At 38.9% G+C, this 22,900-nt stretch overlaps 1 protein-coding gene across 3 annotated transcripts in view; it reads left to right on the forward strand.

The window, feature by feature from the left end:
• The window catches only part of SMIM10L1 (small integral membrane protein 10 like 1), a 251,598-nt gene that overhangs the window by 149,806 nt on the left and 78,892 nt on the right, over positions 1 to 22,900 (forward strand). The window lies entirely within an intron of this gene.

Below are 22,900 nucleotides of genomic sequence, written 5' to 3' on the forward strand. Positions count from 1 at the left end.
ATCACACACCTGGGCATGTTTTGGGGTGGGGAGAGGGGGGAGGGATAGCATTAGGAGATATACCTGATGCTAAATGATGAGTTAATGGGTGCAGCACATCAACATGGCACATGTATACATATGTAACAAACCTGCACATTGTGCACATGTACCCTAAAACTTAAAGTGTAATAATAATAAAGAAAAAGATCGGATACAAAATCGTCTCTAAACAATATTCAATAACCAAGTTTGTTTCAGTGACCCAATTGCTATCTAATCATGTATTTCTACACATGCATGGCTACATAGCTAAAGATTTATGGATTATTCCTATCTACCTTGCATAGTGATGTTTCAGATGCCTTAGCTCTTCTAGTACTTACAATAGCTCTTTGAGGATTTTTTGCATTCATGTTCACTTTTCAAAGGTAGAAATAAAATCTGAATGTGATTGAGTGACTTCCCTAAGACATACACTTCATAGATAACAGCATAAAACAATGCAAGGACAGAGAGAGAGAGAGAAATGAGAGAATGACCTCATTCATGAGAGCAATATAAAATACCTAGGAACAAATAGCAAGAAATGCACGGGATTCAGTTGAAGAGGATTGATCAAACTTTGATGCAGACTATGCACTAAAACGTATGTACATGTAAATTTCAGCACAGTGAAATGCAATATTCAAATAGGACTAGTTTTCCAGGTGTTCTGGTGAAAATTGCACCACGGTCCCCTCTTCATGTCTGATTTCAGCTTTGCTGATTCACAAACTCTGTTATTTTTCTATTTGTCATTCCAATTCCACAGTTTTGTTTACATTTATTGTTTATTGTCATCTCTTCTTTCATTCTCTTCATCCTTGGGTATTAATTTCCTCTGTGCTTCTTTATTTTAATTTTATTAGGACATTGGGAAAGAGCAGAAATCAATCCATGTGTTCAATGCACTGTGCATTCCAGTACCCTGAGTATAGAGACAAATTCCTTATCACAGTTTATAGCAGGTTCTACAGATGATCTTTCTGTTTATGTCTCTTTCTATTTAAGTGTATTCAAGTGAATCTACAAGGCAGATTGCTATTACCTGTGTTCCTCATTTTATCAGAAGAATCTGCTGCTGTCTTTTCTTCCCTGGCTGCATTAAATGTAACAGGACCATGAGTTGATAATCACATGTTTATTTTTTACAACGTTATTGAGTAAACATCTAGCAACAATTTTAAATGATGAATACATTTTTACACTCTAATAGTCTAACAAATGTAATTTTTTAATAACAAATGTATGTTGTTTCAAGTCTATTACTTATCCATCTTTAGAACTGCCAAAGCAAATCTCTCCATATTATAAAAAAAACCTTTTGTGCCTTTTAGTAAACAGACATAGTCAGAAACAGAAGTTTGTGACATGATACATGAAGAGTTCGAATTTATCTTACATTTTTACTAACCTTATTTTTTAGCTAAACTTTGGTCTATATTCACATTTTCTTGATTGAAACATGCCCATATGCATTTTTGTTCAGCAATTAAAGGCTTATTTAACTGGTCATCCCAACAAGATTGACATATGGCTTTTGTCAGATTGGGATGATCTACAAAGCTTCTGAAGCTTGAACTTTGGGGTCCTTCATGTGCACAGGCCCTTTCCAAGACCCTGTTTAGAGTGAACAGAATAAAAAGAGATGTAAAAGCTTCATGAACTAGCAGTGGTCTTCTTTGTACCAACTCCTTTACTCAAGCCTGTATGTATTTTTATGTCTTGCACTTACCCATGGGGATTATAAGATTTCAAGACCACCTCCTCCCTAAAAAAACTCCAATTGTTTGAGGGATATCTGAATTTTTTTCAGAGAAGAAGACTTGGGAAATGCTATAGAAGCAAATTTCTAAATAATCTGATTCTTATGTCTACAAATAATGGCTATCTTCCAGCACTGCTATAAATGTACTGTGGGATCGCAGATTGTACCTGGTGGAATCTAAAGAATGTACTTTAGTGGTGACTGAGGGACCACTTGAAATGAGGTATGCCTTTAGATTCTTGCTCTTCCACTAGTTTTTCCTTTGAAGAACACACTCCCTGCAGAATGGTGCCTTCGCTTAGTATTTGCAGTGTTTCTGTGTCTAAGCATGGAAGGAATGGTCAATGTTAGCAATGTGGTCTTTCCTTTACATCTTACAGTGGGGTAAGGACAATTCGCATGTTTGACTATAAAAGCAAGGGCAGTTTCATGACCCTGATCCATTTGGGCATTTCTGCTAGTGTCCTGGGCCCATCTGTCTCCACACTTGTGTAACCAGAGATGGTGCTGACTGTGGCAATTACCAACGCATGGAGGTTCTTTGATTTTTAATAGGAAGAGTCATTTATTTCCCCAGAGGTTTTCTCTTTAAATGAAAACACTCCTTCCCTGATTTATAGGACATACCACTGTTGTTTATTCTGAAGAGTCCATGACTGGAACACCAGGGAAGGCCACAGATTTTTGTATTCTTTCTTTATACGTGCTCTTTGGTTTTCCTTGGGAGGGATTCTATGACAGACTTACTAAGCAAGACTCTGGAACTCTGCCCCCATTTTGTACCCTTCTCACCCAGGCATCATGTTTGCTTAGCCGCGTCCACTCTTGGGGACAAGAGAGAATATGGTGGTAGCTCATGAGGACAGGTCCAGTTTGCAGCCACAGCCTAAGACTCAACTGAATAAACACCTGAATTTTAAGACTCCCCAAATGTGTGGAACAGCTTTGGGGGATCTTTAACCCTTTACCTCCTGTTATCTTTGGAATGGAGGAAAAACTAAAAGTGTTACATGGGAAGTTTGTTTCAATTCTACCACCTGGTACTCAGTTTACAAGCATTTCCCAATCCTACTTGTTAATGAGTTATATAAAATGAGAAGATTTATTGACCACTTGTCATACATTTTGGTCAACATTCCAGCTATTGATATGTATTTTTTACATGATTAACTGAAGAAAAATGGTTGCCTTTTACAAACGTTATAAGATTACAAAACAAAAAGAAATCCAAAAGAACCAAATTAGGGTTGTAATATGCAAGCCTAATGTCTTTCCATCAGAACTCTCATATAATTTCCCTGTTTGATAAGAGAAACCAGCAGGAGCAAGGTCATGCTGAAGGTCTCTGCTGACACTTTCCCAGGGATTCATCTACTAAAGCTTTGGCTTTCTCAAAATATTCTCAGAATAAGCAGATACTGTCATTCTCCAGAAAGTCAACCAGCAAAATGACTTGAGCTTTCCAATAAACTCTTGCCATGACCTTTGTGCTCTCCTCATCCACTGTTGCTTTGACTGGACTTTTCCACCTCCTGGTAGCCATTGCTTTGATTGTATTTGTTTTCTGGGTTTTACTGGTAAAGTCACGTGTTGTCTCCTATTATATCTCATCAAAGATGTGCTTACAGTCTTCATTGCTCATATTTAGATTTTTAGGGAAAGTTCTGCTCTTCTCTGTGCTTCATGTTGGTGAGACAGGTTGGGTATCCATTAACTGAAAAGTTTACTAAAATTTAATCATTCAATTAGAATGATGTAAACTGAACCAACTGAGAAGTCTGCAGTGTTAGCTATTGTGTGTGTTGCTAATCGTCACACATCTTCTCTTAGGGTATAAAGAAGATGAATGTATACCTTGCAACATGACATGGGACATCTGTCACTGTAGGTTTTAGGTTCAACATTGCCTCATTCCTTCTTGAAATGAGGAACTCCTCATTGAATTTGTGAACTGCTGACTTCTTCAACCAATGTCAACTTACCATGTGCCAAGTAGGACAACTTTTTGGACACCATCAATGATTTCATCTTCTTCCACGCAAGCTTCACCATAAATTTGATGTTTGAACTCTAATTTTAGGAGAATTCATGTTGCTTTTCTAGGGACTATTTTGAAACTGCTACCTTATTTTTCTTGATGCCTCAAACTAGCTCCTGTTCAGACATGTTATAGCGAAACATTCTGATTTCATTTGGGGCCAAAAAAACTTGGAATCCATTCATGATATTTCTTTTCTTTTTTTTTTTTATTTTGAGATGGAGTCTCTCTCTGTCGCCCAGACTGGAGTGCAGTGGCAAGGTCTCTGCTCACTGCAAGCTCCGCCTCCTGGGTTCACACCATTCTCCTGCCTCTGCTTCCTGAGTAGCTGGGACTACAGGTGCCCACAACCAGGCCTGGCTAATTTTTTGTATTTTTAGTAGAGATGGGATTTCAAGGATGATCTCAATCTCCTGACCTCATGTTCCACCCACCTCAGCCTCCCAAAGTGCTAGGATTACAGGCTTGAGCCAGTGCACCTGGCCCATTCAAGGTATTTCTTAATAGAACATACATTTTTCATCAACATTTTAACAACCACTGCATATAGGAAGGCATCCTAACACAAGAAGGTCTACTAGAGGTAACTTAGACTTTTCCAGCTGACTAGGCAAATTGGTTTCTTGTTTTTCTATTAGAATAACTAAGAATGTTTTCTGAAGATTGAATATAATACCAGTGACCAAATATTCTCCAGCTACATGGAAAGTGTAACATTTGTAACTGAGATTTACATGCTTCAAGAGAGACACAGAGTGCTTGGGCCTAACGGGTGTTCTGATGTTATTGAGTGATTTTCTCTGGTTTCACCAAACATTATTTGGAAAGAGAAGCTGGCGTTGTGCAGTCTGTCCTAGGTAGCTTATGGTGGCCTGTCAGGTAGGGAAGAAATGCAAGAGAGAAGAAGCAGAGGGGAGTGCCAGGCAAATGTGCCTACTTGTGGGAGTCACTGGGGAAGCTGTAGTCCTGGTTAGAGGCAGGCTACTCCTCATCTGCAGAGTATAGGAAGACAAGACGTGATGCTTCCAAATATCACTCAGCTCATGCTTTATTCCTGGCCTTCTCCTATGTCAGAAATGCGTGAAAGAGATTAGCGTATCAGGAAGGAGTAAATATCAGGTTCAAGCTACCAGAGACAACCAAAACAGAGGTTACCAAAGAACTGAAGGAGACAGTGTCACTTAGGATGAGGTCAAAGCAAGGAGAAGGACTGCCACAAGAACTTAGGCACTTGTCCATGAGTCAAGGACTTCAGCAACCCACTTGCCATTTAAAATAAATGTAAACTTACTATGTGCCAAGCAAGACTCTTGATTTCTACCTCCTAAAACCTGCTCTCCCCTGGCTTTCTTCATTATGGCTGTCAAAACAAAATATCACAGACTAAGTATTCTTCAACAACAGAAATTCCTTTTCAGCACTTCTGGATGCTCAAGTTCCACGATGAAGGTGTCAGCATGTTCAGTTCTTCTGGGCCCTGCCTGCTTGCCATCTACATATCTGCCTTCTTGCTCTGTTTCCCATGGAGCTGCTTCTATACATACATAATTCTTGTGTCTCTCCTTGTGCAAGTTTCCAGTTCTTATAAGGAATTTCCACTTCTTATAAGGGCAGCAATCTTATTATTTTAGTTCCACTGAAACTCCCTCATTTTAGCTTGATCACCTCTTCTTAGGGCTGTTTTTTAAACACAATGATATTCTAAGGAACAAGAGGTTGGCTATGGATTTTTGTATACCCATGCCTATCATATTTCGCTAAATGTTTGATTATATAGAGACATTTCTTTGGAACTTTGAGCAGTGTGAAGACAACACAAACCTGGCCATTCATGGCTGACAGAAGGTTGGCCTTCACCCTGCTCAGGCCCACACAGATTGTGTGATATTCTTTGGGTCTGGCTTTAGTCAGCAAAGTCTTGGTGTTGTAGGATACAGGTGTCTTCATGCGTTCCATTATTAGTACTCATGGGGAGGTTAAAACAAAGTTGGCCACAAAATCTACCAAGGGGTTCTAGAAATGAACAGAATGAACACACAGTTCTTTAATGAGACATCCTATTTCATGTCTTTAAAATTTTTTCCTTGCTCTACCCTTTGTTAGAATGTTTGATCAGATTTAGTTTGGGCTTTACATCTTTTAGGATTTTTTTTTTTTTGTATACAGACGCTTGCTCTGTCACCCAGGCTGGAGTGTGGTATCGTGATCATGGTTCACAGCATCCTTGAACTCCTGTGCTCAGGGGATTCCCCAGCTTCAGACTCTTGAGTGGCTTGAATTACAGGTTCATGACACCCACAATGCCCATTTTTTTATTTTAATTTTTTTTTTGAAGAGATGGAGCCTCACTTTGTTGCTCAGGCTGGTCTTGAACTCATGGCCTCAAGGGATCCTCCCACCTCACTCTTCCAAAGTCCCAGGATAACAGGCATGAGTCACCATGTTCAGTCATTCTTCCAGGAAATGTTTTTAGTAACTCCCACTTATAATGAGTTGCCACAATTATATATTCCAATAAGATAGTCTGGTACCCACATAAAAGCCTCAAGAGTATTGCATTGATCTATTTCTTAGTACCTGTGCTATCTGTCTCCCAGATTGTTCTTCCACACAGAAATTTTTTTCATTTTTGCAATATTCTGAAACGAATTTCTCCAGACTCTCTTTCTAAAATGTATTTGTTGACATTTTGTGTTCTAAATCAAATTTCCCTGTGTTTATTTTTCATCTTATATCTGGCTTCTTTTTAAATTAAATTTGGGAAAATTTTTTAAATCTAATCTTCTAAGTGAGCATCTACAATTCTTCTTACTCCTTTCTTTTCATTTTTTTTTTAAATTTGGATCAACATACTGTGTTTCCAAGGTCTTCTTACTGAGTTTGTGTTAGTAGCTCTCTTTTCATCTGCTGACTTTTCTGTTATATCAAGCAGTTCCTGCCCATTCTTTCACCCTTTTCATGGAAGGTATAGGTGAGTCAGTATCAACAGCTGCCACTTATCATTTCAGGCCTTGAATAAGTCTTGTACTGTCATTCAGTTTTTGTTCAAGGATAGTGACAACTTGAGATGACCTTGTTAGAGGTATTGTGTGTGGGGATGTGACTGGACATCCTAAAGACAGGCCACTTGATCAGTTGGATGAGAGGATCCTGTGTTGTACACATAAGAATCTGTTCCTGCTCTTCCAGAAGGGTTTGAGAATACAAGGGGATTTCAAAAAATTTGTGGAAGAATGTAATTACAATATGAAAGTAGACAATATAAACTTTATTTCTTAACATTATCTCCATCACATTCAAGAAGTGTTTCAAGTAATGACACAAGAAATTTAGCCTATCTACAAAGAATTGAGGGCCCTGGGAATTTCACCATATAAATGCAGTCTTTTCACATTATTAACTGAAGAAAACAGAGTACACTTTAAAGATATTTTAATATTAGAAAAAAAGAAGTTCAAAGGTACTGCATCAGTACTGTAAATTGGATGCCTAGTGATTTTCTTTTTTTTCTTTTCTGTTTTATTTACATAGGTTAGGGAACAGGTGGTGTTTGGTTATGTATATAAGTTCTTGAGTGGTGATTTGTGAGATTTTGTTGCACCCACCATCTGGGCAGTATACACTGCACCCAATTTATAGTCTTTTATCCCTCACCTCTTTCCGACTCTTTCCCCCTGAGTTCCCAAAGTCTATTGTGTCATTCTTATGCCTTTGCATCCTCATAGTTTAGCTCCAATTTATGAGTGAGAACATATGATGTTTGGTTTTCCAGTCCTAAGTTTCTTCACTTAGAATGATAACATCAAAAGATTGGAGAAAGTTAGGCAAAACTTTAGCAGATAAATGCCCAGAAAGGCCTTAGCAGACTCCTTGTCCATCACAATAATGCTTCCGCTCATTCCTTTCATGAAACGGGCAATTTGCCAGATTTTTGATGGAAATCACTAGACATTCAATTTCATCCGTATATCTGCTAAAGTTTTGGCTAACTTTCTCCAAATACCAAACTCTTTCATAAGTCGGTGTTATCATTCTTGGTCCCTCCCGAAAGTTAACAACCAAAATACCTTGAGCATCCAAGAACAATGTGGCATGATATTTGCTTTTGTCACATTTACTTAGACTAGACCTTCCACCTCTTCGTAGCCATTGCTTTGACTGTGTTTTTCCCTTCGAGTGGCACTGGTAAAGCCACTTTTGATTTCCTGTTAGAACTCCTCAAAGACATGCTTAGGATCTTTTCTTTTCTTCTCCTTCCTACTTGCTTAATTTTTCATTGAACGTTCTGTTCTTGTCTGTAGCTGCCTTAGGTACAGTAGTTTTGGCCCTCATCAAGTGGATAGTTTGCTCAAGTTTAATTTTTCAATCAGAAAAAGTTATGTAACCTGAACCAATTGATCTTCTTGTGCTAGCTCTTATTCCTGTTTTTAATTGTCAGGCCTCTTCAATTAGGCCAAAAGAAGAAAAAAGTTTTGCCCATAAGTTGCTGTGTATGGTCTGATGCTGCAAGGTTTAACTTCACCATTATCTCATCAGTTCTTAAAGTGAGTTATCCATTTGTGAAGGGCTGATTTACTTGTGCACACATATGTCCTAATGCATTAGTGATGTCGCCATTTCTTCACCCAAGCTTCACCATAAACTTGATATTTGTTCCTTCTAAAATTTTAGTAGAATATTTACTGCTCTGATAGAGGCTGTTTTCAAACTGCTTTCTCAAACATATTAGTGACTGAACAAGATCCTGTTCAGACATGTTGTAAAAAGTTAGTACAAATGTGTTTTGGTACAAAAAATATTTATATCCATGCATAATTTTTAAAAAAATATGTATTTTCCACTAACATTTTGAAGATGCCTTATATTATTGGAAGCCTCCCTCATACAATGAGGTTTGTTACAGATTACTCTGCCATTGGCTGGTGATCAGGCAGATTGTTGTTTTCCTCCCCTACCCCTTCTGGAATATTAGGGATGTTTGCTAAAGAGGAAATATATTACCAGTTAGTAATTCTGCTTTGTCTATGCAATAATAAAACAGTTGTAGTTTGGGTTTATGTGCTTTGGGTGGGCATAAAGTAGTTGCTTGGCCTAGCAGGTGCCCTAATGATATTGGGATGACTGTCATTGCTTTCTACACACACTAATTGCACAGGGAAACTGGAAATGAATGGTACTGCTTAATGACTTATGGTAGACCTTCAAGTAGGAAAGGAAGATCAGAGGGAAGGCACAGAGGGGAGTGCCTCACAGACTTGCCTCATTGCATAGTTTGCTGTAGAAGTGGTAGTCCTGGTGAAAAAAAGACTCCCCCTTGGCTTGGTGAGTACAGGAAGACAGCAGACATTGCCTTCAAATATCACTCAGCTCAGGCCCTTTCCCTGACATTGTCCAATGTCAGCAATGAGTGAAAGAGAGTCGTGTATTAGGGAAGAATAAATATTAGCTATGAACTCTCCACACACCAATAAAACAGAGATGACAGAAGAGCTGAAAGAGGCCCTGTCAGTCAGTGAGGATGGGGTCAAAGCGGGGAGCAGGTCTGCAGCAGGAGCTCAGGCACCTTTTGGTCAGTTGAAGCTCTCAGCAATCCACTTGCCTTCTAATATGGATGCAAACATAACATGTCCCAAAACAGAGTCTTGATGTCTGCATCCAAAACTGCTCTCCCCTGATGTAGTTTGTTATGTCTGCCCTAAAAAAAATACCACACACTGTGTAATTTGAACAACAGAAATTGATTTTCTCACAGTTCTGGAGGTTCACAGTCCATGAGGAAGGTGTTAACAGGTTGACTTCTTCTAAGATGTCTCTTCTTGGATTTGACTTGGCTAATTTAGTTTTTCTGTCTTCACACACCTCAATCATTTACTTTCTGAAAAATTTTCACAGTCTATAAGGTCTTTTTTCAAATTTTAGACATTATATATGTCAGTTCTGAAATTTCTATTTTATTATTTTCTATAGTTCCTTCTTCTGCTGAGAAGTTCTTTCCCATTTATTTTGAGCATGCTCACATTTACCTCAAAAAAGATGGCTATAAGAGCTGCTTTAAAGTCTGATCATTTCCATATCCAAGTTGTTTCAAGGTTGTCATATTTTGATTATACCCTTCATTAAGAATTAGTCAATTGTTTATGGTTTATAAAAGTATATTGAGTAATTTTCTATTTTATGCCTCAATAGGCATTTTTCTCTGTTTACAATACACAAAAAGTTCAACAAGGCGAACTTTGGACATTGAAGGGTGGAGGCACTCAGGCTACATCATGATCCACCCATTGGCTCCACTGGCAGATGGGTTAGTACCGCTGACATTATTTTACTTGGAGCTTCTACGTGGATGATTCTCCTTGGCTCTTATAAGAATATAAGTATTTCACATAATACACACTTACAAAATTAAAAAACAACAGAAAAGTGCACTGAGTGGGTCCCAAGGGTCTTATCCACAACATCTTCCTAACTTTTCATCTTTTGCACCCCATTTGCTCAAAGTTCAATTCAACTCAAGCACTTCTTTTTGCTGAGTACAGCAAGGCAAGAGGTGATGCTTCCAAATATCACTCAGCTCACACCCTGACCTTCTCCTATGTCAGAAATGAGTGAAAGAGATTAGTGTATCAGGAAGGAGTAAATTTCACATATCAAGCTACCAGAGACAACCAAAACAGAGGTTACCAAAGAACTGAAGGAGACAGTGTCACTGATTTAGGATGGGGTCAAAGCAAGGAGCAAGACTGCAACAAAAGCTTAGGCACTTGTCCATGAGTCAAGGACCTCAGCAATCCACTTGCCATTTAAAATAATGTAAACTTACCATGTGCCAAGCAGGACTCTTGATTTCTACCTCCTAAAACCTGCTCTCCCCTGAATTTCTTTACAATAGCTGTCCAAACAAAATATCACAGACTAATATTCTTAAGCAACAGAAATTACTTTTCAACACTTCTGGATTCTCAAGTTCCATGAGGAAGGTGTCAGCAGGTTCAGTTCTTCTGGGCCCTGTCTGCTTGGCATCTAGATATCTGCCTTCTTGCTGGGTTCTCCCATGGGGCTGCGTCTGTGCCTACATACTTCTTGTGTCTCTCTGTGTACACATTTCCAGTTCTTAGAAGGAATTTCCACTTCTTCTAAGGACACTCATCTTACTGGATTTAGTTGCACTGAAACTCCCTCATTTTAGCTTGATCACCTCTTCTTAGGGCTGTTTTCTAAACACAATCATATTCTAAGGAACAAGAGTTTGGCTGTGGAGTTTTGTATACCTATGCCTATCATATTTCACTAAATATTTGATTATATAGAGATTATTTCTTTGGAACTTTGAGCTGTGTGCAGACAACACAAACCTGGCCATTCATGGCTGACAGAAGGTTGGCCCTCAGCCTGGTCAGACCCACACAGATTGTCCAATATTCTTTGGATCTGGCTCTAGTCAGAAAAGTCTTGGTGTTGTAGAATACAGGTGTCTTAACATATTCTATTATTAAAATTCATGGAGAAGTTAAAACAAAGTTGGACACCAAAACTACCAGAGGTTTCTAGAAATGAACAGAATGAATACAAACTCTTGAATGAGCCATCCTATTACATGTCTTTAAGAATTTTTCCTTGCTCTGCCTCTTTGTCCCTTTATTAGAATGTTTGATCAGATTCAGTTTGGGCTTTACGTCTTACAGGATTTTATATATATACACACACATATATATGTGAGCATATATATATATACACACACATATATTTGTGAGCATATATATATATATACACACACATATATATGTGAGCATATATATATACACACACATATATATGTGAGCATATATATATACACACACATATATATGTGAGCATATATATATACACACACATATATATGTGAGCATATATATATACACACACATATATATGTGAGCATATATATATACACACACATATATATGTGAGCATATATATATACACACACATATATGTGAGCGTATATATACACACACATATATGTGAGCGTATATATACACACACATATATATGTGAGCATATATATATACACACATATGTATGTGAGCATATATACACACACACACACACACACACACACACACACATATATATATATATATATATATATATATATATATATATATATATATATATATATATATACAGGCTCTCGCTCTGTCACCTAGGCTGGAGTGTGGTGTTGTGATCATGGCTTAGAGCATCCTTGAACTCCTATGCTCAGGGGATTCCCCCTACTTCAGCCTCTTGAGTTGCTTGAATTACAGGTTCATGACACCCACCATGCCCATTTTTTTAATTTATTTTAAAATTTTTTTGAAGAGATGGAGCCAAAATTTGTTGCTCAGGCTGGTCTTGAACTCCTGGCCTCAAGGGATCCACTCACCTCACCCTCCCAAAGTCCTGGGATAACAGGCATGAGTCACCACATTCAGTTCTTCTAGGAAAAATTTTTAATCACTCCCACTTATAATGAGTGGCCACAATTTTATATTCCAATAAGACAGCCTGGAACCCACATAAAAGCCTCAAGGGTATTGCATTGATCTATTTCTTAGTACCTGTGCTATTTGTCTCCCAGATTGTCCTTCCACACAGAAATGTTTTTCATTTTTGCAATATTCTGAAACTAATTTCTCACCACTCTCTTTCTAAAATGTATTTGCTGACATTTTGTGTTCTAAATAATCTTCTCTGTGTTTATTTTTCATCTTATATCTGGCTTCTTTTTAAATAAATTTGGGGAATTTTTGAAATCTTATCTTCTAAGTAAGCATCTATAATTCTTTTTACTCCTTTCATTTTTTTTTTAATTTGGATCAATATACTGTCTTTCCAAAGTCTTTTAACTGAGTTTGTGTTGGTCGCTCTCTTTTAATCTGCTGACTTTTCTGTTATATCAAGTAGTTCCTGCCCATCATTTCATCTTTTTCATGGAAAGTATAGGTTAGTCAGTATTAACAGCTGCCACTTATCATTTCAGGCCTTGAATAAGTCTTGTGCCATCATTCAGTTTTTGGCCAGGGATAGCGATAACTTCAGGATACCTTCTTAGAGGTATTGTGTGTGGGGATGTGACTGGAAATCCTAAAGACAGGCCACTTGATCAGTTGGATGAGAGGATCCTGTGTTGTACACATTAGAATCTGATCCTGCTCTTCCAGATGGGTTTGAAATACAAGGGATTTCAAAAAGTTTGTGGAAGAATGCAATTACAATATGAAATTAGACATTATATAAACTTTATTTCTTAATATAAGCTCCACCACATTCAAGAAGGTTTGCAAGTAATGACACAAGTAATTTAGCCTATCTATAAAGAATTGAGGGTCCTGGGAATTTCCCCATATAAAGGCTGTCTTTTCACATTGATAACTGAAGAAAACAGCATACACATTAAAGATATTTTAATATTAGTAAAAGAAAAGAAGTCCAAAGATACTGCATCAGTACTGTGAGTTGGATGCCCAGTGATTTTCTTTTTTTTCTTTTCTTTTTTACTTCCATAGTTTGGGGAACAGGTGGTGTTTGGTTACTTGAATAAGTTCTTTAGTGCTGATTTGTGAGATTTTGGTGTGCCCACCACCTGAGGGGTAGACACTGCACCCAATTTGTAGTCTTTTATTCATCACCTCCTTCTCAGCATTTCCCTCTGAGTTCCCTAAGTCCATTGTGTCATTCTTATGCCTTTGCATCCTCATAGATTGGCTCCCATTTATGACTGAGTACATATGATGTTTGGTTTTCCATTTCTAAGTTACATCACTTAGAATGATAACATCAACTTCTGAGACAATTCAGAGACAGCCAAAACTTTAGCAGATAAATGCCCAGAAAAGCTTCAGCAGAGGGTCCTTGTCCATCACAACAATGCTCCTGCTCATTCCTCTTATGAAATAAGGACAATTTTACCAGACTTTTGATGGAAAATCACTAGGCATCCAATCTCATCCATTTTTCTGCTAAAGATTTGACTAAATCTCTCCAAACTCCAAACTCTCTTATAAGTGGTTGTTACCATGCTTTGACCTTACAGAAAGTTAACAACCAAAATACCTTGAGCATCCAAAAAACACTGTTGACATGATATGCTTTTGTCGCATTTACTTAGACTAGACCACTTCCACCTCTTGGTAGCCATTGCTTTGATTACGTTTGTCCCTTCGAATGCCACTGGTAAAGCCATGTTTGATTTCCTATTACAACTCTTCAAATAAATGCTTTAGGATCTTTTCTTTTCTTTTCCTTCCTACTTGTTTAATTTGTCACAGAACGTTCTGTTCTTGTCTGTAGCTGACTTACGTACAGCAGTTTTGGCGCTCATCAAGTGGATGGTTTGCTCACCTTTGGTTTTTCAGACAGAAAAATTATGTAATCTGAACCAATTGATCTTCTTCTGCTGCTGGCTCTTGTTTCTGCTGTTAATTTTCAGACCTCTTCAATTAGGCCAAAAGAAGATAAAATTTTTCCCCGTAAGTTTATGTGAATGGTCTGCTGCTGCAAGGTTCACCTTCACCATCATCTCGTCGCTTCTTTTTTTTTAAATGTCAAGACCTTTATCTTTTTTTATTATTACACTTTATAGGGTACATGAGCACAACGTGCAGGTTAGTTACATATGTATACATGTGCCAAGTTGGTGTGCTGCACCCATTAACTCATCATTTACATTAGGTATTTCTCCTAATGCTATCCATCCTCCAGCCTCCCACCCCATTACAGGCCCCGGTGTGTGATGTTCCCCACCCTGTGTCCAAGTGTTCTCATTGTTCAATTCCCAACTATGAGTAAGAATATGCCATGTTTCGTTTTCTGTCCTTGTGATAGTTTGCTCAGAATGATGATTTCCAGCTTCATCTATGTCCCAACAAAGGACATGAACTCATCCCTTTTTATGGCTGCATAGTATTCCATGGTGTACATGTGCCACATTTTCTTAATCCAGTCTATCATTGATGGACATTTGGGTTGGCTCCAAGTCTTTGCTATTGTGAACACTGCTGCAATAAACATACATGTGCATGTGTCTTCATAGTAGCATGATTTTTAATCCTTTGGGAATATACCCAGTAATGGGATCACTAGGTCAAATGGTACTTCTAGTTCTAGATCCTTGAGGAATTGCCACACTGTCTTCCACAATGGTTGAACTAGTTTACACTTCCACCAACAGTGTAAAAGTGTTCCTGTTTCTCCATATCCTCTCCAGCACCTGTTGTTTCCTGACTTTTTAATGATTGCCATTCTAACTGGTATGAGATGGTATCTTATTGTGGTTTTGATTTGCATTTCTCTAATGACCAGTGATGATGAGCATTTTTTCATGTGTCTGTTGGCTGCATAAATGTCTTCTTTTGAGAAGTGTCTGTTCATATCCTTCACTCACGTTTTGATGGGGTTGTTTGATTTTTTTCTTGTAAATTTGTTTAAGTTATTTGCAGATTCCTGGTATTAGCCATTTGTCAGATGGGTAGATTGCAAAAAATTTTTTCCATCCTGGAGGTTGCCTGTTCACTCTGATGGTAGTTTCTTTTGCTGTGCAGAGCTCTGTACCTTAATTAGATCCCATTTGTCATTTTTGGCTTTTGTTGCTGTTTCTTTTGGTGTTTTAGACATGAAGTCTTTGCCCATGCCTATGTCCTGAATTGTATTGCCTAGGTTTTTTTCTAGGGTTTTTATGGTTTTAGGTCTAACATTTAAGTCTTTAAAACATCTTGAATTAATTTTTGTACAAGGTGTAAGGAAGGGATCCAGTTTCAGCTTTCTACATATGGCTAGCCAGTTTTCCCAGCACCATTTATTAAATAGGGAATCCTATCCCTATTTCTTGTTTTCATCAGGTTTGTCAAAGATCAGATGGCTGTAGATGTGTGGTATTATTTCTGAGGGCTCTGTTCTGTTCCATTGGTCTATATCTCTGTTTTGGTACCAGTACCATGCTGTTTTGGTTACTGTAGCCTTGTAGTATAGTTTGAGGTCAGGTAGTGTGATGCCTCCAGCTTTGTTCTTTTGCCTTAGGATTCTCTTGGCAATGTGGGCTCATTTTTTGTTCCATATGAACTTTAAAGTAGTTTTTTCCAATTCTGTGAAGAAAGTCATTGGTAGCTTGATGGAGATGGCATTGAATCTATAAATTACCTTGGGCAGCATGGCCATTTTCACAATATTGATTCTTCCTATCCATGAGCATGAAATGTTCTTCCATTTACTTGTGTCCTCTTTTATTTTGTTGAGCAGTGGTTTGTAGTTATCCTTGAAGAGGTCCTTCACATCCCTTGTAAGTTGGATTCCTAGGGATTTTATTCTCTGAAGCAATTGTGAAGGGGAATTCACTCATGATTTGGCTCTCTGTTTGTCTGTTATTGGTGTATAGGAATGCTTGTGATTTTTGCACATTGATTTTGTATCCTGAGACTTTGCTAAAGTTGCTTATCAGCTTAAGGAGATTTTGGGCTGAGACGATGGGGTTTTCTAAATATACAATCATGTCATCTGCAAACAGGGACAATTTGACTCCTTCTTTTCCTAATGGAATACCCTTTATTTCTTTCTCCTGCCTGATTGCCCTGGCCAGAACTTCCAACACCATATTAAATAGGGGTGGTGAGAAAGGGCATCCGTGTCTTGTGCCAGTTTTCAAAGGGAATATTTCCAGTTTTTGCCCATTCAGTATGATATTGGCTGTGGGTTTGTCATAAAGAACTCATTATTTTGAGATACACCCCATCAATACCTGGTTTATTGAGAGTTTTTAGCTTGAAGGGCTGCTGAATTTTGTCAAAGGCCTTTTATGCATCTATTGAGATAATCATGTGGTTTTTGTCTTTGGTTCTGTTTATATGATGGATTACGTTTATTGATTTGAGTATGTTGAACCGGCCTTGCATCCCAGGGATAAAGCCAACTTGATCATGGTGGATAAGCTTTTTGATGTGCTGCTGCATTCGGTTTGCCAGTATTTTATTGAGGATTTTTGCTTCTATGTTCATCAGGGATATTCGTCTAAGATTTCCTTTTTTGTTGCGCCTCTGCCAGGCTTTGGTATGAGGATGATACTAGCCTCAAAAAAAATGAGTTACAGAGAATTCCCTCTTTTTCTATTGATTGGAATAGTTTCAGAAGGAATGGGACCAGCTCCTGTTTGTAACTCTCATAGAATTCGGCTGGGAATCCATCTGGTCCTGGGCTTCTTTCTGGTTGGTGGGCTATTAATTATTACCTCAATTTCAGAGCCTGTTATTGGTCTATTCAGGATTCAACTCCTTCCTGGTTTAGTCTTGGGAGGGTGTATGTGTCCAGGAATTTATCCATTTCTTCTAGATGTTCTAGTTTATTTGCATAGAGGTGTTTATAGTATTCTCTGATGGTAGTTTGTATTTCTGTAGGATCGGTGGTGATATCCCCTTTATCATTTTTTATTGCACCTATTTGATTCTTCTCTCTTTTCTTCTTTATTAGTCTTGCTAGCAGTCTGTCAATTTTGTTGATCTTTTCAAAAAACCAGCTCCTGGATTCATCTAGTTTTTGAAGGGTTTTTTCTGTCTCTATCTCCTTCAGTTCTGCTCTGATCTCAGTTACTTCTTGCCTTCTGCTAGCTTTTGAATGTGTTTGCTCTTGCTTCTCTATTTCTTTTAATTGTGATGTCAGGGTATGGATTTTAGATCTTTCCTGCTTTCTCATGTGGGCATTTAGTGCTATAAATTGCCCTCTACACACTGCTTTAAATGTGTCCCAGAGATTCTGGTACATTGTGTCTTTGTTCTCATTGGCTTCAAAGAACAGCATTATTTCTGCCTTCATTTCGTTATGTACCCAGTAATCATTCAGGAATAGGTTGTTCAGTTTGCATGTAGTTGTGTGGTTTTGGGTGAGTTTTTTATCCTGAGTTGTAATTTGATTGCACTGTGGTCTGAGAGACAGTTTTTTATCATTTCTGTTCTTTTACATTTGCTGAGGAGTGCTCTACTTCCAACTATGTGGTCACTTTTGGAATAAGTGTGGTGTGGTGCTGAGAAGAATGTATATTCTGTGGATTTAGGGTGGAAAGATCTGTAGATGTATATTAGGCCTGCTTGGTGCAGAGTTGAGGTTAAGTCCTGGATATCCTTGTTAACTTTCTGTCTTGTTGATCTGTCTAATGTTGACAGAGGGGTGTTAAGTCTCCCATTATTATTGTGTGGGAATTTAAGTCTCTTTGCAGGTCTCTAAGGACTTGCTTTATGAATCTGAGTGCTCCTGTATTGGGTGCATATATATTTAGGATAGTTAGCTCTTCTTGTTGAATTGATCCCTTTACCATTATGTAATGGCCTTCTTTGTTTCTTTTGATCTTTGTTGGTTTAAAGTCTGTTTTATCAGAGACTAGGATTGCAACCCCTGCTGTTTTTTGTTTTCCATTTACTTGGTAGATCTTCTCCATCCCTTTATTTTGAGCCTATGTGTGTCTGCACATGAGATGGGTCTCCTGAATACAGCACATTGGTGGGTCTTGACTCTATCCAATTTGCCAGTCTGTGTCTTTTAATTGCAGCATTTATCCCATTTACATTTAACATTAATATTGTTATGTGTGAATTTGATCCTGTCATTATGATGTTAGCTGCTTATTTTGCTCATTAGTTGATGCAGTTTCTTCCTAGTAATGATAGTCTTTACAATTTGGCATGTTTTTGCTGTTGCTGGTACCGGTTGTTCCTTTCCATGTTTAGTGCTTCCTTCAAGAGCTCTTGTAAGGCAGGCCTGGTGGTGACAAAGTCTCTCAGCATTTGCTTGCCTGTAAAGGATTTTATTTCTCCTTCACTTATGAAGCTTAGTTTGGCTGGATATGAAATTCTGGGTTGAAAATCCTTCTCTTTAAGAATGTTGAATATTGGTCCCCACTCTCTTCTGGCTTGTAGAATTTCTGCCGAGAGATCAGCTGTTAGTCTGATGGGCTTCCCTTTGTGGGTAACCTGACCTTTCTCTCTGTCTGCCCTTAACATTTTTTCCCTCATTTCAACCTTGGCGAATCTGACAATTATGTGCCTTGGGGTTGTTCTTCTCGAGGGGTATCTTTGTGGCGTTCTCTGTATTTCCTGAATTTGAATGTTGGCCTGCCTTGCTATGTTGAGGAAGTTCTTCTGGATAATATCCTGAAGAGTGTTTTCCAACTTGGTTCCATTCTCCCCATCACTTTCAGGTACACCAATCAAATGTAGATTTAGTCTTTTCATATAGTCCCATATTTCTTGGAGGCTTTGTTTCTTTTTACTCTTTTTTCTCTAAGCTTCTCTTCTCACTTCATTTCTTCCATTTGGTCTTCCATCACTGATACCCTTTCTTCCACTTGATCAAATCAGCCACTGAAGCTTGTGGATGTGTCATGTAGTTCTCGTGCGATGGTTTTCAGCTCCATCAGTTCATTTAAGGTCTTCTCTATGCTGTTTATTCTAGGTAGCCATTCTTCTCATCTTTTTTCAAGGTTTTTAGCTTCATTGTGATGGGTTCAAACATCCTCCTTTAGCTCAGGGAAGTTTGTTATTACCATTCTTCTGAAGCCTACTTCTGTCAACTTGTCAAAGTCATTTTCTGTCCAGCTTTGTTCCATTGCTGGCAAGGAGCTGCGATCCTTTGGAGGAGAAGAGATGCTCGGTTTTTAGAATTTTCAGCTTTTCTGCTCTGGTTTCTCCCCATCTTTGTGGTTTTATCTACCTTTGGTCTCTGATGATGGTGATGTACAGATGGGGTTGTGGTGCGATTTGTTGTTTTTGTTGATGTTGATGCTATTCCATCCTGTTTGTTAGTTTTCCTTCTAACAGTCAGGACCCTGAGCTGCAGTTCTGCTGGAGTTTGATGGAGGTCCACTCCAGACCCTCTTTGCCTGGGTATCACCAGCAGAGGCTGCAGAGCAGCAAATATTTCAGAACAGCAAATGCTGCTGCCTGATCCTTCCACTGGAAGCTTTGTCCCAGATGGGCACCTGGTTGTATGAAGTGTCAGTCGGCCCCTACTGGGAGGTGTCTCCCAGTTAGGCTACTCGGTAGTCAGGGACCCACTTGAGGAGGCAATGTGTCCATTCTCAGCTCTCAAACTCTGTGCTGAGAGAACAACTACTCTCTTCAAAGCTGTCAGACAGGGACATTTAAGACTGCAGAAGTTTCTGCTGCCTTTTGTTCACCTGTGCCTTGCCCCCAGAAGTGGAGTCTACAGAGGCAGGCAGGCCTCATTGAGCTGCAGTGGGCTCCACCCAGTTTGAGCTTCCCAGCCTCTTTGTTTACCTAGTCAAGCCTCAGCAATTGTGGATGCCCATCCCCCCAGCCTCACTGCCACCTCCCAGCTTGATCTAGTACTGCTGTGCTAGCAGTGAGCAAGGCTCTGTGGGCATGGGACCCACTGAGCCAGACACAAGATATAATCTCCTGGTGTGCCATTGGCTAAGACCATGTAAAAGCGCAGTATTAGGGCAATAGTGTCCCAATCTTCCAGGTACTGTCTCTCATGGCTTCCCTTGGCTAGGAAAGGGAATTCCCTGACCCCTCGCACTTCCTGGGTGAGGCGATGCCCTGCCCTGCTTCAGCTCACACTCTATGGGCTGCACCCACTGTCTAACCAGTCCCAGTGAGATGAACCTGGTGCCTTAGTTGGAAATGCAGAAATCACCTGTCTTCTGCGTCGCTCACGCTGGGAGCTGTAGATGGGAGTTCTTCCTATTCGGCCCTCTTGGAAGGATCTCCTCTCATTGCTTCTTAAAGTGAGTTATCCATTTGTGAAGGTCTGATTTACTTGGCCACAAATATTCCCTAATGCATCAGTGATGTCACCATCTCTCCACCCAAGCTTCACCATAAACTTGATATTTGTTCTTCCTAAAATTTTAGTGGAATTTTTGTTGCTCTGAGAGAAGCTGTTTTCAAACTGCTTTCTCAATCATGTTAGTAACTGAACTAGATCCTGTTCAGACATGTAACAAGTTAGTACAAATGTACTTTTGTACAAAAAATGTTTATATCAATGCAAACTTTTAAAAAATAATATGTATTTTCCAAAAACAGTTTGGATACCCCTTATATTATTGGAAGGCCTCCTCATACAATGAAGTTTGTTGCAGATTACTCTGCCATCGGCTGGTGATCAGGCAGATTGTTGTTTTCCTCCCCCACCCCTCTAGAATTTTAGGGATGTTTGCTAAAGAGGAAATATATTACCAGTTAGAAATTCTTCTTTGGCTATCCAATAATAAAACAGTTGCAGTTTGACTTTATGTGCTTTATGGGGGGCATAGAGTATTTGCTTGGCCTAGCAGGCATGCTAATGTTATTGGAATGATGGTCATTGGTTTCTACACACACCATTTGGACAGAGAAACTGGAGATAAATGGTCCTGCCTAGTGACTTACAGTAGACCTTCAAGTAGGAAAGGACGATCAGAAGGAAGGAGCAGACGGGAGTGCTTTGCAGCCTTGCCTCATTGCATAGGTTGCTGTAGAAGTGGTAGTCCTGGTGAAAGAAAGACTCCCCCTTGGCTTGGTGAGTACAGGAAGACAGGAGGCATTGCCTTCAAATATCACTCAGCTCAGGCCCTTTCTCTGACATTTTCCTAGGTCAGCCATGAGTGAAAGAGATTAGTGTATTAGGGAAGAATAAATATCAGCTATGAACTCTTTACATACAAAGTGAAAGAGATTAGTGTATTAGGGAAGAATAAATATCAGCTATGAACTCTTCACATACAAATAAACAGAGGTGACAGAAGAGCCGAAAGAGACTCTATCAGTGAGTGAGGGTGGGTCAAAGAAAGGAGCAGGTCTGCAGCAAGAGCTCAGGCATGTTTCAGTCAGCTGAAGCTCTCAACAATCCACTTGCCTTCTAATATGGATGCAAACATATATTGTCTCAAACAAGAGTCTTGATTTCTGCGTCATAAAACTGCTCTCCCCTGACATAATTTGTTATGTCTCTCCTCAAAAAATTCCACACATTCTGTAATTTAACAACATAAATTGATTTTCTCACAGTTCTGGGGACTCACAGCCCATGATCAAGGTGTTCATGTTCTTCTAAGATGTCTCTTCTTCCCTTTGACTTGGCTATTTTTTTGTTTTGTCTTCACACATGGGTTTCTCTGTACACATGCACCCCTGGTGTCCCTCCATGTGACCAAAAGTTCCTTTCTTATAACAACAGGAGTCTGATTAGATTGGGACCATCTTAATAGCCTAATTTTCATTTAGGTACCTCTATAAAAAGAAATTCTTTCCAAACACAATCATATATTCTGAGGTACAGGGATAGGATTTCAACATATAAATTTGAGTAAAAACAATGCAGCCCATGATACCTCCTAATCTTTACTAAAACAATAACATTTTTTACAGAGTTCTCAAGAACATAGGAGTCACTTTTTACTTTTCACTCCACACCAAGCACTGCATATAAGCAAATACAGTGGGCTCCACTATAAAACACATCCCAAGATGACCCCTTCCATAATCTCTAGTATAAGGCTCTAATGGGGGCATGACCCTCTCTCCTGGAGGACTAGAACAGCCCCTAGCTGCCCTGGTAACCTTCCTGCTCCCACCACATTCCATATCACTTCTCCTCACAATAGCCAGTGTGATCTTTTAATAATAAAAATTAGATATTACCTTCTTCCTTCATATCCTCTAAGTTTTCCTGATTTTCCTTTTAGAAAGATCTTGTAAAGTTCACCCCTAAGTTTTTTCGCACTCACATGTGTCATTCCAAAGACTGGGGAGCTCTATGCATGGAACTGAAAGAAGAATTTTCTTCAACTTTACAATGCACTGGTTTGTCTAGAACAGCTAAAGAGTGGTTTGCCCAGAAGATGAACATGGACAGGGTTGTGCTGATAGTGAGTGAATTGCAATTAGTCCCTGTGGTCTGAGGGGAGTTCCTCTGTGTGTAACAATTGTGCCCATTTAATCAACTAAGCATTATGATGATACAGTTAACAATTCAACACAATTGTCTCTGAGAAGTGTACTTTGCTTAGATTTTTCTAAAAATTCTGGCTACCCTATTATGATAGTGGTTCTCATATGCTGACTTACAGT

The sequence above is a fragment of the Gorilla gorilla genome, chromosome 10 (assembly GCF_029281585.2).
Source record: "Gorilla gorilla gorilla isolate KB3781 chromosome 10, NHGRI_mGorGor1-v2.1_pri, whole genome shotgun sequence".
NCBI classification, from domain to species: Eukaryota; Metazoa; Chordata; class Mammalia; order Primates; family Hominidae; genus Gorilla; species Gorilla gorilla.